This window comes from Mesoplodon bidens, assembly GCF_964165515.1.
Source record: "Mesoplodon bidens genome assembly, contig: HAP1_SCAFFOLD_1049, whole genome shotgun sequence".
NCBI lineage: Eukaryota > Metazoa > Chordata > Mammalia > Artiodactyla > Ziphiidae > Mesoplodon > Mesoplodon bidens.
In genome coordinates this window covers 34,723-40,619 of record NW_027672134.1, presented here as the reverse complement: position 1 = coordinate 40,619, position 5,897 = coordinate 34,723, and the positions used below count along the sequence as shown (strand labels likewise).

The following is a 5,897-nucleotide window of genomic DNA, read 5'->3' as shown; positions in this document are numbered from 1 at the left end:
CAAATTAGCAACAAGTTCTCATAGGATTCAAAGCAGTAGGGGTTTTACAGAATGATTCTGTTAAATTAATCTTTTCCTCATTTGAAACGTAGATGATTAAGATACATATTAATTTATTCAGAAAAGTCATACATTTTTTCAATGGAAAAAATCTTCCCTTCTGTGCTCCCTAGGGCTATTTGTGTGCAAAATTTAACAAATATTGGTTCAACTCTTTTTTTTTCTGATTCAAAACTTCAGCATGAGTGATGATTAGTTGGATGGCTAACGAGACAGTAATCTCCTCAAACATCTTTTAACCCACTTGTACATTCTACATGAAGCAGCAGCTCAGTAACTGTTGAATGAACGAGTGGACAGATCCCACTTACCCAGAAGACTGAATTCTTCTTTAAGAATCTTCTTTAAGAGGTTTAATTTTGCGGTCAAATGTTTAGAAATGGAAATCGAACTCAAAGTTCCACTTGACTTATAACGTGACTTCTGTCCTCAGCAGATGGTTAAAAAGGTTAGTTCTACCAGTGGCTTCAGAAAACACACAAAAGGTGTTAGCAGAACCATGATATTTACGGTATACATTTGATTGTTTCAAGAACTGAGTGAACAGGTAGTACTTGTAAGGGCAATCAGGTGCCAGTTTCAATGGTCAGGCCTGAACTGCAGGGGTTCCACACTCAGCCCTGCTACTTGTTAATTCTGGCTTCACTCATTATGCTTCCCGATGCTGCCACACAGCTCCTTATTTTGAGGTAACAGGTGATCTGACTATGCTTTTTTGTTTGTTTGTTTTTCTAACGTTACACAGAAAGCTAGAGTCAAAAATTTGTGTGTAGTCTGAGAATGATACTTTGGATATATTGCTATTTATGATAAGCCCAGATTTACATGTTTACCTCGAACTGGAAAAAAATTGCTAACTAGCATTTTCCCCGTAAAAGTAATTACTGACAATGTCTTCCTCCTTAACCACATGGACCTATATCAAGGCTGCTTATCTGTGCAAGATACCAAAGTTGTTACCACAGGACTATGCTATCAGAAGCAGATTTTCTGCCAGTGGGCTGGGCCAGCTTTTGCAAACTACAGGAAACCTGGGCTCCTAAAATAACCTAAGGGACACTCCTGATCTAAACTCAAACAGAATGGGGTTAATACATAAATCCTTGCAGGAAGTTTGGACACTGAAAAGATCTGTCACTGAGGATGGCGATTCAGCTTAACAAATGAGGCAATGAGACTGATGGAATACGCCCTTTCCAAAGAAGTTACAATGATTTCCGTTGACACTATCAGTATTTCCACAGTCCTCTGTTTCCAGGAGGTTATATATAGTATCACAGAAGAACCCTGAGAACAGATAATCAAGCCTTTATAAAGAATCAGAGAAATATATTAAATGTCTCTTAACAAGGAGAATTGAACTTTTTTTACTAACAATAACCATTATTATCATTATAGAATTATTATATTGTTCTTAATATTTTATTATTAAATAAATATTATCTGCAGGGAAGGCAGATTGGCATCACATAAGTGTTACGTCACTGAAAACTAATCAATACACACACAAAATAATGTGCTAAGGCTACACTAGGGAGTCTCACTTCTGATCTCAAGGTTCTGCCAGGTTATCCCAATTTCTCAACAAAACTCTTTATCAAACTTATTGTATCTTATCCCGCACTATATCGGAACTGTTTTAAAAGGGATCTTGTTAGTCATTTTCCTTAAAAAAAAAAAAAGAGAAATCCAAGTCATGCCTTTTCTATGAAATCTTTGGAGGTTGCTATGACAATGTTATTTGTAGCTCAGCCCACAATTCATATTCTTCAGCTTTTACCCAAAGTAACCTGGTTCTGCTTGCTAGGTATCATCTTCTAAGACTCCAAGAGATATTGCCAAAGCTTTCTCCAGAGACTAGGATTGGAAAAATGACGGCATTATTAAATGCTGAACTTTACAAAAATCATTTCTATTTTGAGCACCCTAACATAGTTATCTTCATTTTGCATAATCCTTTTTTTTTAACAAGGATGTATATTTTTACATGGTTGCAATTACAGCAAACACAGAGTTTTGTGTTATTCCTTCACCATTTCCAATAACGAAAGCATTTTTCATATATTACAATTGGGGGATTATTTTAATGTTAAAGAATACATGATATTTAATGGATACAATCTATATTTAATTTAATCCGCTTCCTATTACTAGCTATTTGTCTTCATTTTTTCCTTATTACAGATAGATTCACAAATAATATTATTATGAATATTTTTTTCCTCTACAGAATTGTTTCTTTGAATGAGACAGGGGTTATGGTTTGTTTGGCTTGTATCGACAGTATTTATAAAAGTGTAAATCTGAATGTGTTTAGGTGAGGCAAGTACAGTAACCTGTATTCCCATTGCCTTCCCCCAGGCCAACATTGTACATTTAGATTACCTGCTTGACCCTGAAAGCATTTGAATTTTTGACTCCTGGATTACTGGGTCAAAGGCGTAAGTATCTTTATGACTTTCAATAACAATGATCATTTAACTCTTCTAAACCAGTTATACATGTATTTCAATGTCACCAACTTTCATTTATTTGAGTACTTTCCAAACGTTAGGTGCTGTATAGGCATTGGGGACACAATGAGCAAGTAAGACAATGAACAGGGAGTTACAATGCAGTCTGAATTAATAGAACTTAGAATAGGGTACTAAGGGAACCCATAAGAGAAGCAGAAACAAGTCTTCTCCAAATCGGGTCATTACATGGGGAAGTGGTAGCAAGTAGAAGAACGGAGGAAGGAGAGAAGTCCAGGCAAAGAGAGCACCACATGCAATGGCCTGGACAACATAAAGCAAGCATATTTTAAGTATTATGAGAATGGAGAGGGTGAGGTTAGTGTTGAAAGACATGAATATATATGAAAAAGCATATATATATGATTTTATAATGTAGTCATCATTAGGTATCATTTAATAATTTTTTGTCAAATTTACTAACTATATAAGCATGTTATACGTGTAAAGTAGATTTAGTATGCATCGCATCTAAGAAAATCCGATTCCTGACATAATCAGCAGAATGAAAAGTGACACAGAGATTAGAAAACTCCCCAGCACTTGAGAGAAGAGAGGTTTGTGCAGTTTGATGGCAGCACAGGCCCATGTGTAGGAGAAGGGGAGGTGATGGAGCAGCAGGGATAGGTTAGAACAGTTGGAGTGCCTGGAGGGCCAGGCCAAGGAGTTCACTTTGTATTAACTCAATGGTCAATGAAATTACATAGCCATTTTAGAGGAAACAAAATTATAATTAAAACTGTAGAGGAAACACTCATTCCTTTCACTAAAGCAAAATGCAGAACATCCTGGTGTCAGCACTGGAAAACAATCTCCAGGTAATTGAAGCAGGAAAACCACATCCATTTAGGGGTTCTCTCATTTTCATTATGACTGCTACCACCATAGCAGCCTCTAGGCTTCCATTCTAACACTTTTGTCCAGGTATGGAGCAATCAAAAACATCTTGCTTTGTTTCACTTTAGTACAAATGATATAGAAAAGACATCAAAAGAATTTATTAAGTGATAAGAGAGAATAACTGGGAAACAAAGCGTGTGTATGAAATATATAAACAGTCTAGTTTACAAAGAACTACTTTATTCTTTATAGAACACTGTTAGCCCATAGTCCATGTTATTCTACATTGGACACCAAGTATCGGTTAACCCTATGAAATAATATGTAAGACATTATGTGCACTTATATAGTCTTTGTATACAGGATGTGATGGAAGAGGACCTCTACCAATAGATAGAAAAGAAGTTCTTGTAATTGTGTGTTATGCAAGCCAAAAGCGGATGGGGTAATTTGCCAGAAATAATACTATAAGGGATATAAATAATTTGGTCCAAGTACTCCACTCTCTGGGTTGCATTATTCAAGAGTAAATTTTAGAATGTCTGGAAGCAGAGGTCTTACCCAGTGTTCGAGACATATGAGGTCTCTGAGAATTTCTCTGAAATCACACTGAACATCTTGTGTACATGTATGTGTGTGTGTATATCTCCTGGGAAGTCTTTAAAAGGCTCATAAGCTCTTTTGTGGCACTTCTTCAATTCACTTCTGTGCTGGACCTCCCCATTTATGAAAGCAGAAGTTTCAGCCTCTGAGACTTTGGGCACAAGTCAGCAGGTGGTGACAGCTTTCTCTTCCAACACTGCATCTTTTAAGCATTCTTAAGAAAGCAAGCAGCCATCAGTTATGAACATCATTCAGGTGACGTTCTGTATGTATGAACTGTATTTGAGATTAAAAGATGGGGAAGAGATGGGAAGTGAGTAGACATGAGACTATTATAGGGCTCAGGAGAAAAGTGGCAGAATCTAATTACGATGGGATGAGTGGGAATACAGAAATGAGGATGGGCAGAGGATGCACATCTTGGTATTTGGTATATACCGCAGGGTTTTTTTTCACCAAGTTGTCATTCTGTGTTTGGAAAACAAAATTGGGGGGAAAATGAAATCAAAGAGTAAGTCAGTGCTTGGCATATAATAGGAATGTAATAAATTTTGGAAAGACTCACACTACCATGGTGAAACTTTTAGTACTAAACATATATTTAGGATTAAACATATATTCATTTGCAGAACAGACAGAAGTTGGACTTTTATATTACTAATGCTTACAATACTTCAACTTCTGGTCATCTTATACAAGTTCATTAGACCACTGATCGTTGTTGCAATGGAGTTCTGAAAGTTTAATTTTGAGATGTGAATGAGAAATGAGGTCATGGCATAGATGAAGACAGGCAATGAAACTATAAAATTGGTAAGCTTGGTCTATGAGAACCTATATGAGCAAAGAATCTGAAAAAGAATAGATATATGGATATGTATAACTGAATCACTTTGCTGTACACCTAAAACTAACACACTGTAAATCAACTATACTTCAATAAAATTAATTTTTAAAAAATTAATTAGTTAAAATTAAAAAACATTAAGCTTGGTGAAGTGTAGTTGACCTCATTCAGGAAAGTAGAAGTAGGCGCTGGTTCTGGAGGATACAGGAGTGGTTTGAATAGAGAGAGGGCCAACTTTACTTCCTAACAGTAAGTTAAAATTAGGGGAATACAGAGATTATAGAATAATAATCAGAAAGTGGCCTAAATGTAAGAAGCAGGCTGGCTCTTCTTATACTAGAGAAAGAGAAAGCTAAATTTGTGGTGGAGATGGTAGGGGAATCATTTGAAACAATCCAGATTTCCAATTGAAGTGAAGAGGTCAGAAAATATTAAGGATAAATAAAGCTTAGTTTATTCATTAGGAACATGGAAATTAGGAACATGGAAGTTAGAGTTAGTAAAAACCAGTCTCAAAATGGTAATTCTCTAATTCTGAACTAATCAGAAAAAAATATGAACTATAGTGCACATTAAGTCAATGTTGAGGAAAATGATGTATTTATTGGAGTACAATTCAGTTGTTATTTTACAATGCTTTAACAAAAGTACACACTAAATACATAGAATTTATATATACTATAGTATAAGTATACTTTTTAGCATAGAAAATTACAAAATTATCTAATCACTTAAAAGAAAATAGCATTATCCTTCTCACAAAGTTCTGAAATTAAAGAAAAAAATTATGAAGATATAAACTATTCACTGAAGTTTCTGAAATAATCAGAAAGCTTGAATCAAAGAGAGATTGCATTTAAGGAGGATGTGTTATTGTTTAATTCAATGGTTAAAGAAACAGAAAAATTAAATGGGAACACTTTTCTGTTAAACTTTCCCCTCGGGCAGCTGGTATAAATAAGGGAGCTAGCATGGACCCTCCATTTCCCTTGAACAGGTGTTAACTTCTTCCTGTTTAGAGGGTTTCACTTCAT

General features: G+C 35.4%; 1 long non-coding RNA gene across 1 annotated transcript; it reads right to left on the bottom strand.

Annotated features, from left to right (window-relative positions):
- Positions 1–2,566: 2,566 nt before the first annotated feature.
- LOC308610557 lies at positions 2,567–4,754 on the bottom strand. Its single transcript, XR_014014581.1, has 2 exons — positions 4,685–4,754; positions 2,567–2,837 (listed from the first exon to the last, which is right to left on the bottom strand). It is a non-coding gene; the product is annotated as an uncharacterized lncRNA (long non-coding RNA).
- Between the last annotated feature and the right edge of the window lie 1,143 nt (positions 4,755–5,897).